The sequence below is a fragment of the Plectropomus leopardus genome, chromosome 12 (genome assembly GCF_026936395.1).
Source record: "Plectropomus leopardus strain MGB_pleo_1.0 chromosome 12, ASM2693639v1, whole genome shotgun sequence".
Classification (NCBI taxonomy): domain Eukaryota; kingdom Metazoa; phylum Chordata; class Actinopteri; order Perciformes; family Serranidae; genus Plectropomus; species Plectropomus leopardus.
This window is the reverse complement of record NC_142187.1, coordinates 28,884,438-28,897,502: the sequence shown is the minus strand read 5'-3', so window position 1 is coordinate 28,897,502 and position 13,065 is coordinate 28,884,438. Positions and strand designations below refer to the sequence as shown.

Here is a 13,065-nt window from a genome sequence, read left to right as displayed (position 1 = left end):
AAAATAAGGTAGCAAACAAGGCAGTTAAAGAAAAGTGTCAGAGGGGACAAAAAAGAAGTACATTGACAATTTAGCACAGCAGGCAGAGGACGAAAAACAATCTGAAGGAACCACCATGCTTCACCACCTCACGCAGGCTTTCTGGGAGGAAAATGAACTCCCGTCGGACTGGAGAGATGGCATCATTGTAAGGATTCCCAACAAAAGAGACCTCAGGGATTGTAAACACTACAGAGAAATAATGCTTCTTTCAACACCAGCAAAGGTGCTCAATTATATTCCACTGGAGAGCATTCAGAAAAGCTGTTAATGAAAGATTGAATGATTGAAGGAAAACCATTGACGGTACAGAGTGCCCCAGAAATGAGTCCTAAAAGCCAGAAATGAGTTCACAAGCTCCAGTTCCTTCATCTCTAAGTCAATAGATTTTTGGTTAGAAGTGTGAAATAAGGTCAGTAGTTAACACAGGCTTGAGAGACTTTCAAGGAAATACCCCACTTGTGAACTTTGAAGCTCTAATGTGTCTTTAAAAAAAAAGGTTGCCAACAAGTGGCTAAATGATACTACAGAACGTCACCATGCCAAACCGCGCTGAACATGGCTTTAAGGCCTTGCTGTAGTTGGGATATTGAAGGATAGTTCACCCAAAAGTGAAAATTCAGTCATTATCTTCTCACCCTGCCGTAGTTTCACAGGGAAAAGGTGTTTCACTCATCTCACAAACAACTGAAGCAAATGGTGACCAGAATTCATTTTTTGACACGTCTGCTTGGCTTCATTTTGCAGCCCCGGAGGTTGCATCTTGGTTGGCATGAACCTGGAACCCACAAGGCAAGAGAAAGTGAAAGAGACCCAGAAGCACCTGGAGAAGAAACGCGAAACAAGACACCGAGGGACCGACATAGAGACCTAAGAAAGTAAGTCCCATTTTTTTATTCTTTAAAAAATGCTTACATTTTCTTAGTGATGTTGTATGTTATTCTTCAAATGTCTATGATTTGACATTCTTTGAAAAGTACATTTTATTTTTGTGAAATCTTAAATAGGCTATTGTCAGTAGCAACGAACACTTGAAAGTAACAATTTTCTAATGCACTAATAATGTACTTGGATGGAAAACAAAGAAACAAAGAAAAAAAATCAAAGCAGGATCAGGCAAAAATGAATATTACTTTTTCTCAGTTTGTTGGAGATGATCTGATGTCAAACTACACAAAGGAAACCCGAAATAATGCGTCTTGTTATGGAGATACGTTCAAAAGTATTTGCATATAGAAGACGGAGAAAGGAAACAGAGAGATAAACAAAAAAGGATGACAATGTGTTTATGTGCCATCAGAGAGCATTTCATTTCACTGCCATCAAAACAACAATGAAATCCTCTCCTTTTCTGCTTCCAGCAGCTGGCCTCAGTCAGAACAATGATTTCCCTAAAACAGCTTTTGGATGATGAACATCAGATTCACTGAATACTTTAGATGAAAATGCAGCTTGTTGTTGTAGAAGCTATTTTGGTGCATAAACACTGTTTTTAGAGATTTTTTAGGACTGTCATCCTTTGTGGTACATTTCTTTGAAAAAAAAGGGAATTTTTGGTCTCGACATTATTGTGATTAAACTATGGGTGGATTTTGTATGTTGATGCTAGTAAAAGTGACATAAGTATACTTAAAAATCAGTATGCAAAGTAAAAACAGTGTGCTGTTTTTGTGTGCTGTTTTGCCAGCGCATTAAGGAAATGAAGGTTGGTTGTTGAGGTGGTACTCACAGCTGCAAAACATTAAAATAAATTGCAAAAATAAATTGAGATAAGCTCCAGAGAGATCTCAGAAATAGAAATACAGAAATATATTAGATACTGAGAAAACCATTTTGCGCTTGTTTGTTGGTTGAAGCATTGGCATTAGATTATGCATGCATCGCATCACTTTTTGTTAGTATAAAATGGTAAAATGTGGATTTCTTAAGTTTAGTGCCAAGTTTCAGGAGCAAGTTAACTCTTTGAAACCTGAGCAAGTTGGCTTGATTTCTTAAAAAAAAAAAAAGAATAATTGAATGACCCAAAAAATAGCAAGAAATTAGTACAAAGTACAAGAAAATAAAGGAATAAATAATAACAATAATATATCACATGTAAATTACTTAGAAAAATTGCTAACAAATTATTATTTTTACATAATTTTAAATATGTAATTGTGATCATTATAAATATAGTTTTTCCCTTGCTTTTTCCGCCTTTTTGCCCTTGATTTTTAGAAATTATTTTCTTAGATTAGAATAAGGAGCTTAAATTTTCTTAGTAGATTTTCTTTTATAAACCACTAGGCTAATTTCTTACAGTTTGTGAAACATTTAGTACAAAGTTGCTTTGGGTCTTTTTCCTATGTTTTTTAAAAAAACTAAACCAATTTTCTCAAGGTATAAAAGGGTTGAACAGTGAGGACCCTACTTTGCATAAAACTACTACTACTACACTACTTCATAGGTTTTTCCACCCTGACCAGAATCCAGTTCTCTAAAAAATAAATGAATATGGGTCACATTTTAAGAGATTGAACATTGTGCAAAAGTATTGTCAATCAGCAGCTTCAGTATGAAAGAATCCGTATCAGACATCTATTTTTATTCAACATTTGTGGAACTTTTTGCTAAAGCACTGCCAAAACTTCAAATTAAATGGTTTAAGGCGTGACATGACTTAACCTGCTGCTTCAACAGCCTCCAGATTAGTTTGGTGACGACACCAGCATCACTGCACAGGTGTGGAAATGTACTGAACAATGCAACTATAATGACAGTAAGGAGCAGACTGACTGAATTTGGACAAATTGTTGAAAGTACACATTTTTCTTAAAACAATTCAGCACATATTTTCTGCACTAAGAGAAAGGGAAATATTTGGAGGCGTTATTATGTAATGGTTTTACTGGTCCAGCCCATTTGAGATCAAATTGGACTGTATGTAGTCAACAAAGTAAAACGAGTGTGAAACCCCTGGAGTATATTGTGTACAGTTAGTATGTAGTATTTACCATATAGCTGTAACAACTGACAAATGAACTGGCAGCTATTTTGAGATGGATTAATCATTTTTGCCATTTTTCAAGCCGAAGAAGTTCCAGCTTGTCAAATATGGAAATTTGCTGCCTCTTCTTGTCTCAACATTTAAGAAAACTTAATATCTTTTGGACAAGCAAAACAAGCCTTTGGGCTTAAATACATTTTGATGGACATTTGTTACTTTTTTCAGTCATTGATTAACTGAGAAAAAAATTACAAGTAAAATTTATTGATGTAGCACATTTCATACCCAAAGGCAATCCAAAGTTCTTTAAAATTTAATCAAGTCTATGTTCATTGTAGCCCAATCACAAAGCATGCCCCAAAGGGCTAAACAAATAGTAATTTCAATCCAGTTTCAATTTGATCTTTAAAGTCTAATGTTACAAATCATAATTAGCCTCGGAGGGCTTTACAACATACACCATCCCTCTGTTCTTGGACTCTCGCAGCAGATTAGGAAAAACGAATTAAAAAAATACAAAAACAACAAACTATCAAAAAATAGTGAGTTGCAGCACTAATGGAGCTGGGACACAGCTATAAAAACACAATATTTAAGCGATTTTTTTATTCTTTAAAGATGTCAGTGAAACTCAAGGAAACTTAAAGAGTGAGAAAAACATAGTGTGACCTCCTCTGAGCAGATGGATGATTATTTATACACTTTCAAACTGAAACGCTCCAAACTTGCTCAATATATAATTTGCTCTTTGCATTTCCTGTGTGATACCACTTGTACCACAGAGGCGCAGAGAGTCTGCAACTGCAGCTGACCTGACAGCTTGGTATGCACCAGTGTCACCGACTCCCACTAACCACTGGGAGGGTCAAAGGTGGCCCAGACATGTTCACAGATGCTGTTTTCCTTTTCTGTAAGCAACTGGATATCTACTGACCCCGCTGAGAGTCGGGATGTTCTGCACACATTCTGCAGCTGCTCACAAACTAAATGATCTTACATGAGGAACATTGTTCACCTCCTCTCCGTCAGTTTTTTAACCGAGCAGCAGGCATGAAATTGATTGATATGATCTCTTGCATCTCGAATAGATTAAAATTCTCATCATGATCAATAGATGGCACTCCTGATCCTTGACAGTTTTGCAAGGTCATCTTGTTCATAGGAATGAATTATGGCTGCAAACAGCAAGTCCGTTTTTATTCACCACTTTTCACATTTTTTGCCCTGTTTTCATTTCGTTCATTTCATCTCAAAATGTTGCAGCGATAACTGTTGTAACCTTTAACTTTAATCAAACAGAATTGTTGCTGTTCAGCTTTTTAATGGATGTTTTTCTGAATAACTCTGCTGAGTGAAAAAACCTTTTCTGCCTTAAAAAACACTGCCCATCTCTGTCCTTCATTCTCATGCTTGGCTGCTGAAACTCTTATTCAGGCATTTATCACCTCCTGATTTGATTAATGCAACAGCACCCTCTACGGCACATCCGCCAAAGTCCTGCAGTTCATCCAAAAAACCTGCTGCCTGAGTGCCCTCTCTCTCTGTCTCTCTCTCTCTGTCTCTCTCTCTCTGTCTCTCTCTCTCTCTCTCTCTCTGTCTCTCTCTCTCTCTCTCTCTCTCTCTGTCTCTCTCTCTCTCTCTCTCTCTCTCTCTCTCTCTCTCTCTGTCTCTCTCTCTCTCTCTGTCTCTCTCTCTCTCTGTCTCTCTCTCTCTCTGTCTCTCTCTCTCTGTCTCTCGCTCTATTACATTACCCACTCCCTCCAAAAATTTCCTGTTGGCTTTGCATGCAGCAAAGGATGCAAATCAATCCACTTCTCTCTACATAAAGAGCTGTTCATCACGTAGCTCCCTCCCATCTCTGTGGCCTTTTTAACAATCTAACGTCTAACTCCAGAGCTGACGCCAATTGACCTCTATCTCACTGCAAGGACAGAAAAACATTTTCCGCCTTCGGTCAAACTATTAGTCTTTTTAGTGTTTAGTGAAGCACGGATCATTTTGCCTCTCACAGGCCATGTCTGATCTGTCTTGCCATTTTTGTGAATGTCAAAATGTTAAATTAGACTTCATAAGAATGACAGAATAAATGAAATTGATTTACAGAATATTTCTGGTTCTTTTACTCTTGAATATTGTTTCTCAGGGTTCCTACGATCATCATATTCATTTCATTAAGTTATGAAATGAGGAAAGGCCCTTTGAAACCAGAGAAAAATCACTCTTGATCAAATTGGTTTGATTTCTTTCAAAAATTTAGAAGGAAATTAACAAGCATCTTAACAAGACATGGCCCAAAAATCAGCAAGAAAATTACCTGACAAAAATGCCCAGAAATACATATTTATTTTTTATATTTTATTATATATTTTCTGTAACATGATTTTGGACATAAAATTATTTTTAATTACAAATATAATTTTCTGGACATTGTTCCCTATTTTCTGGAATATTTTCTAATAATCCTCCCCTCATTTTTAAAAATAATTTCTAGGTATTTTTTTGTAATTTTTGGGATATTTCTTGTCAAGTTGGCCATTGCCATTTTTAAAAATAAATCAACCCAATTTCCTCAGTTTGAAAAGGGTCAAATAGCATGAAATAGCCTGCTAAGAATGCATATCATGAATGAAGATAAAATAAAACCTACTGACATTATTAATAAAATAAGCATAAAAACAGAGTTTATAAAAGGCATAAAATCAAGGAAAAATGTTTACATCGAGCAGATTCTTTTGTTCTTATAAATTCAAATGTAACAGACATCTGTATGACATAATAATATGAGAGTTAAGGGGCTTGTTGGATATAAGAGCGGTCAAAAGCAGTTTACCTTCAGACTCTTCCAGCCGTAGCCGCACATAATGGACAGTCAGGCCTCTCGGAGCCAGCTAGCCCATTAGCCTGGGCTAATGCATCCAGGACTCCCCGCCATGCACTGCCCATCACTTCAGACTGGATCTGGTTTCACACAGAAGCCGCCTCATCTCTTTGTGCTCGAGACAGCTCTCGCTCCAAAACAACGACCTCTGAGAAACAGTCGCTGAGAAAATGTGCTTTTTCTCTCTCATACTAATACGTTTGTGTGTTTAGTAGTTGAGGTTACAAGGTCACATAAAGGTCTGGGAGAGGATATGAAGTTTTTGGTAAAATAATAACCATTTATTAGGTTTCAAGGACATATTTAGTTTATTTGGGATGGTTACGAGTGTTGGGAATACTCTGATGGACAGATCAGAAAATGAGCAGAACTTGTAGTTATATTGTACATGTGCGGCAACAGATATCAGATTCCTGTTTCTCCTCAAAATGTAAAGTGGATATTGGCTCAATCAGAGGGTGAAATTGTTTTTGACCATGCCTGTGATCTTGGGTTTCACAGCTCTGCCTTGCTAAATGGACCGGGTGCATTAGGGGCCAGAGGAGCGTGCTGCAGAGTGCTCTTAAAAGGCGAGGGAAGAAAAACAACTCGAGACAGCCTCCCTGTGTTTTTCAGCCCCGCTGCTCCGCTGGAGAGGGACAGTGACATGCACCAACCATGTATGGAAGCGCTGCGTATCGGATTGCAGCCATCAAATCAAAACAATCATCGTGATGGAGCGAGGGCAGAATGTACATGGAGGGTATGGTGAGTGACATGAGGGCCCTCGTGTGATGGGGGTGAGAGTTTTTCCATTTCCTGCTCTGCTTTGTTACAGCTGGACAGAGTTTGGCAAAAAAAAAAGAAACAGAGGAAACAAAAAGTGAGTTTAGGAGTCACTTTTGTGATGGGTGACTAACTTTTGTGTTCTGAATTTCAGTAATTACTCAAAAAATTCTCAGCTGGTATCACAGGAGGGAACAAACTAAAGAAAAGAAACAAGGGATTATATACTTTATGCATTGTACAGCATTTTTTGAGTGACAAAAACATGATTCTTACTAGACACATTTACAAATATATATATATATATATACATAAAGGGGTCCCAATTTATGAAAGTCTTTTTCTAATTGGTTAAAACGACATCTCTCTAAAGTATGTGGAATTAAGAGCATTAATTTAGCAGCGTAATAGCGTGCTAAGCAACTCAACTCAACTTTATTTGAATATTTTTTTAAGTTGACAAGAAATGTTTCACAAAAAGAAAGAAGACATTTTTTTAGAAAACCAGGGAAAAGTTGATTACAAATTAAATCTTTAAAAATATGTTACAGAAAATGAATAAATTTATTATTAGATTTAATTTTCAGCTTTTTTCCCCCAGATATTTTTCTTGTTAGTTTTTTTATTATTTTCTTCTTCTTTTTTTTTCTTTTTTTTTACGGTTTTATCTGTTTTCAAGTAATTTTCTGTTTTTTTTAAAAATTATTATTATTTTGTCTTTTTAACTGATTTTCAGGTAATTTGTCAGTTACTAAAGTTACTTCTTGTAGGCCAAACTTTTCACTGATATTTTGCTCACTTTTGGACCTGACTTGGTTGCTCAGTGCTGCCTTATGTTTTTGAAAAATAAAAAAATCAAGCCAATTTTCCCAGGTTTCAAAGGGTTAATGAGAATATTTTGACTAAAATTGTAGTTGTATTCACTACATATCAAACTCCTTTTATCACAATAACATGTATATCTCCTGCAGGATTGGGAGGGAAATCAGTTGTTTCTCTTTTTTTTAACTCTTTTGTTGATGTTGTTATTGTGTTCATTGTGCCTAGATGGCAGAATGTGTTTAAATTCACATGAAAGTCCAGACTTAAAACTAAAATCCTGGGCCCAACGGAAACAATAATACATCCTGCAGACAATTCGCTCCTCTGTGCCTCAGTTTGTGTCTCCCTCTCGCTTTAGAAACCCACATTTTCTCTCACTTGCACTATAAGCAGGGTGACTCATCACGCTGAAGCAAATATGCCAATGGTGTGCGCTACCAGCAGGGTGTGTAAATTCCACACCTGTCCCATCATCCTCCCTCTCTCCCTCCCCCCCGCCGTCTCCCCTCCTCTTTTGTGCCTTCTCTCTTTTCACACATGCTCCCCCCCTCGCTCACCCACACCTCACACTGAGCAGCTTGAGGAGCAGAAAGCAGCGGCGTCTTGCTAAGAACATGCAACAGAAAACAGAGAAACCAGCAGAGAGTGGTCGGGTTTGACAAAACTGAGGGCCTCTCTCTCATCTCATGCCATCCTGCTTTCTTCTTCACAAACAGGTAAATTGAGATTAAAACGCTTTAAAGGCACTTTTTTTTTAATTGATGCATGACGGCTGGGATGTAAGCTCTTTGGTCAACAGAGGAGGAATGGAAGATGTTATAGTGTGATGCATTTAAGTGCGTCTGTTCTTATTTGGGAATATTTTTGCTGAATGTGGCGCTGCAGAATCGCTCGTAGAGATTATTTTCGATTGTCGTTCTTTCTCTCTGCTCCCCTGTTTTTCGGTCTTTCTGTGTCCACTTTTTCCTCATAACAACTTCACCATATCTGAACTGTTTTCCCTTCAAGAAAAGATCGGTAACCCAAGAAAAAGCCTTTAGAAGTTGAATAAAGTCTTGTATGGAGGCGATGTTTGAGGCTTTGTTTGTCCTGCTTACTGAATCCTTAAGATGGATCATCACACTTCTTCTTCTGCTCCACAGGAGAGAAGGAGGTGACGGGATGACAAAGGCTGCAGCTGCCTTTTCTTCTCCTGAAGCGGGGTGAAAAATGACATAATGGCAGTGGAGCTCAGGTAACTTCACTTGGACACTGATACCCTTGAAACTAATCCAACTCTTGGGTTGTGTTTACAAGATTTGTGCCGCTGCGAGTGTGAAATCCAAGTCACCTTGAGGACATTATGACGACTTATTTAAGTAACAAGGATAAAGACGTAATGAGGGACTGGCAGAATGTTATTATCTTCACATGGAGACATATTCTTGTTAATTAAGAGTGCAACATAGAAAAAGAAAGAAATATGATCATGTGATGTCAATTTTTGCTACTTCAAGACCGAGTAAAAAGTTGAATATTAACCCTGAATTGATGCGTGTGCAGCAAGTTTACTCGCAAAGCTCCAGATGGAGGCGGCTTGAACGTGAGAGAGACTTGTTTTCCACCCAGCGGTGATGTCATGACACCACTGTTTGGGCAGACTAACAGTTTATTCTGAAAACTGAGCCCGTGTCCTGAGGCTCAGACAAACTATCTGAGAACAAACGATGAAGGCTGAGACTCTTCCCAGCCGGGGAGGGAAGGAATATACCCACTGTGTGAAAGGAGAAAGCAGATATCTGCGTTTAAAGATGATAAAACACTTAGTAGTCAAGTAATTTACATACAGTTCACTAAACCTTAAAGCAATGGTGTGCAGAAATCTGGGGCCTGCATCTGGGCCTGGTCTGACCCACCACTGTGTCTGTTTTCTTCATTAGTAATTATTATGTTTGAGCAATGAAGTTACATAGAGTCAAGTACATTTTAGACTAATGAAAAGCACTACAGGTAGGTGGAAAAATAGGTTTTATTTGTTTTTGGGAGAACTGACCTTAAAAGAACAACATAGAGGTACTTTACTTCAGTGTTTCCATTTTCTGCCACTTCATACTTCTACTCCATTACATAGGAAAAACACATAAAGCACAAACAGTATGACACAGTAAAATATAGCAGTTAACATTAAAATGTGCAAAGGCAACATGCACCTTTGCACATTCACAGGAGCAGATTAATAAATGTCCACCACAACTCCAGGGCCTATAAGTTATACTGGACACTTATTAATCTGCTCCTGCTACCATTTTTATATTATTATTATTATTATTATTATTATTATTATTATTATTTTTATTATTAACCTAATACTTTGATAATACGTGTGTGCGTTAGTTAAGTAACATTATTGAATTGAGGACTTTTACTTGTAATGGAGTATTTATTTTTACATAAAGCTCCCGTGTAGGATTTAGGGGATATTTTGGGATTTTTGCACCTATCACTATTGTTATATGACATGCTAATGTTACCATTATTGCTGCTGCATCTTTACTCCTCCTCATCTCCCTCTCTCTTTCTCTCTCTCTTTCCCTTTCTTTTTTGTCATTATTGTAATTTAACTGTTATTTACGACATCTATTACACGTCTGTCCGTCCTGGAAAAGGGATCCCTCCTCAGTCGCTCTTCCTGAGGTTTCTACCTTTTTTTCTCCGTTACAGGGTTTTTTTGAGGAGTTTTTCCTTAGACGATGTGACGGTCTAAGGGCAGAGGGGTGTCGTATGCTGTAAAGCCCTCTGAGGCAAACTGTGTATTGTGATAATGGGCTTTATAAATAAAAATGACTTGACTTGATAAATGGAATATAATATCATTAATGTGCTTCTTTAGTGTCTTTTCTGGAAATAACAATCGAGAATGAGCAGTTTACATCTATGTATAGCATCCACATTAGAAGTGTGGGAAAACCATGTTTTTTAATGTGAAACTGCATTATTTAGTGGTGTTTTTTTCTTTGTCTTTTCTTTAGTCTCCAGGTTCATTTGTGTAGGAGAGGAAGAGACTTCGGGATATTTCAGCTCCCAGTGAAAACCTGAGCGGCTGAATCTGAAGTGATCAGAGAACAAAGGTGAGCGGAGATGCCCTACAACGTCAGAGAAGCACTGATTTGTAAACAGCTTTATTCAGTGTTTTTAACGCATTTAATCTCCAGGTGTGATTGTTTTGAAGAGGAAACGCCCTTTGCAAGATAATTCAGCTGTCGGTCAAAACCTCCTGAAGAATGAACAATGAGAAACTTCAGAATTTTTAGCTGGTTGCAATCTGCAATCCTCACTACTAAATGTCACTAAATCCTCCTAAATCTTGCACATTGTTCCTTTAAATAAATACGTAAATATAATAAGTAAATACTTTTTCCACAGCTGGATTTAAGGATTTATGTGAGGTAATTTAGTTTTTATGAGGCTGATTAAAATGCAGGTTACTGTCTGAAAAGAGTTATTCATATTGCATTTGAAAGTAATAACCTGGGGTCTTAGTCTTTGGCTAAACATTCATAGTGGCTAATGTAATATATTAAACTAATACGGTTTGTTTTTCTGGGCAACTTAACTCTGTTTTTTTTCTGTCTTTATGACGTCTTTGCCTGCAGTGGACCTGGAATTCTCATTTGGATAAATCACAGCATGAAAGCAGCGTTTGGATTACACAGCAAACATTATTACTGCAGGTTTGAGCATGATTGCAACAATTAAATCCATAATAGCCATTAGAAATCTGTCATTTTATGAGTTATTTAAAGTTTTTTTTTCCTTGCAGAATGAGACAAACAAAGCTCAGATTTCCTGCATGTGAATGTCACTCTGGGATGACTTTTCTGAAGATGCAGAACTTAGCTCATTAGTGAGCATTGAACCACACAGGAATTGTTCACAGTGGCTAAGTTCAGTGTCTGACATGAAAGAATGAGCCCACACAGACGCAGAGGTGAGGTAAGAAGGATGCACGTGATGAAAAAGCTGGGCCACCTGTACTGTAAAAGAGGAATGCTTTAAAAGTCTGCAAGTCCAGACAGACTGTACAGTAGTCATTTTCTCCTGATATATGACGAGTAATAAAGAGGAAGAAAAAGAAGAAAGGCCAGTGATGGATAAGAGAGTTTCTAGTCAGTTTGATAACCCCCAACTTGCTCAGCTTGGTTTGCTCTGGGGACACTTTTGCAAAATACAGAAGGCCAGGGGCCAGTCGCAGCAGCCCCATACGTGTTTCTAGGATTTTAGGACATTTCTCAGATCTCAGGTCAGTTCAAAGATTTCAGGATGTTTCTGGGACTTTCAAACATTTCTTGTTTTTTATAATGTTTCAAGGAATTTAGGACATGTCTCAGATCTCAGGACAGTTCTAGGATTTTACGATGTTTCTAGAATTATCGGACATTTTTAGGATTTTAGGACATTTCTAGGATTTCAGGACGTGTCTTGGATTTTAGGATGTTTCTAGAATTTTAGGACATTTCTACAATTTTAAGATGCTCCTCTTTTTTTAGGACATTTCCTGGACTTCAGGATGTTTCTAAGATTTCAAGACATTTCCAGAATTTTAGTTTTTTTTAATGTTTTTTGGGACATTAGGGGGTTAACAAGGACCCCTGTCAGAGGGTGTGTGCAATCTTGCGATCTGTAAGTTGAGTTTCAATGCCCTAACCACTCATCCCTCAACCTAACCTTAAAAAATCCACAAATATGAATTATGTTGACTTGTGAGGCAAAACACTCATTTTCAGTTTTTCTGTGCTATGAGTTCATTTTCAACACTCTACATTTCTATTTTCAGAAAGGATTATTTCATAAAATTGCAGATTTTACAAGATAAAGATGATTTTAGTCAATAAAAGCATTATCAGTGTGTCAGATATGGACTTGTGTCTCACAGAGTTAAAAACAGATCCATAGCTTGTTAAAATTTATGTTTCGATCATTTTTGGGACTGTGATAATGTGGACTTTCTCCAAGTTGTGCACTCCTGTGCCTACTGAACTGGATTCAGTGTGTCTTTGCAGAACTGGCTCAGTCCAGCAGGAACAAGAGTGACACCTAATGTGACACCATCAACGCTTACAAGGCTGCCATCATCGTCCCCGTTAAAAAAATCACAAAGAGCACATCAACGATGACCACAGACATGTTTATCACAGCACTCAGCAGCAGGTATTTTGTCAGGAGTGATGAATTTGCGTTTCTGACAAAGAAATGATTTGTGTGCCTGTGTGTGTGCTTGTGTATGTGTGTGTATGTCCGTCCTAATTTGTCTTCTCATGTGGGCGAATCCGGCCGCCTCTGCAGGTAGTCGTTATCAACAGCAGCTGATTTGTGCTGAGTAACACTTCACGTTGCCTCTCCTCATTCCTCACTATAATAAGCTGTCAGTGTGTCTGCAAGCCTCTTCGCTAAATTGGGATACACCGGCTCAACAGCTCTGCAGTCATTATATACCTGAATGGACAGGTGCTGCATATGCATAAAACTGATCATCATAAGACATGTTATTGATTTTGGATGACCTCGGTCATCGAGGTGCCGTGTGAACGATTAATTT

General features: G+C 37.7%; 2 long non-coding RNA genes across 3 annotated transcripts in view; both read left to right on the top strand.

Annotated features, from left to right (window-relative positions):
• LOC148188125 (uncharacterized) overlaps positions 1-8,201 on the top strand; it is a 38,513-nt gene extending 30,312 nt beyond the window's left edge. The window contains exons 5-7 of one of the 2 annotated variants that reach the window (XR_015778203.1): positions 787-917; positions 6,405-6,650; positions 8,068-8,201. This is a non-coding gene — a long non-coding RNA (uncharacterized LOC148188125). Of the gene's footprint in view, positions 1-786; positions 918-6,404; positions 7,172-8,067 lie in introns of those variants that run through there. The other variant, XR_015778202.1, reaches the window with a different exon arrangement.
• A 430-nt stretch (positions 8,202-8,631) lies between these two features.
• On the top strand, positions 8,632-11,200 carry LOC148188124 (uncharacterized). The gene is made up of 3 exons (XR_015778144.1): positions 8,632-8,724; positions 10,499-10,597; positions 11,123-11,200. It is a non-coding gene; the product is annotated as an uncharacterized LOC148188124 (long non-coding RNA).
• The last annotated feature ends 1,865 nt before the right edge of the window (positions 11,201-13,065 follow it).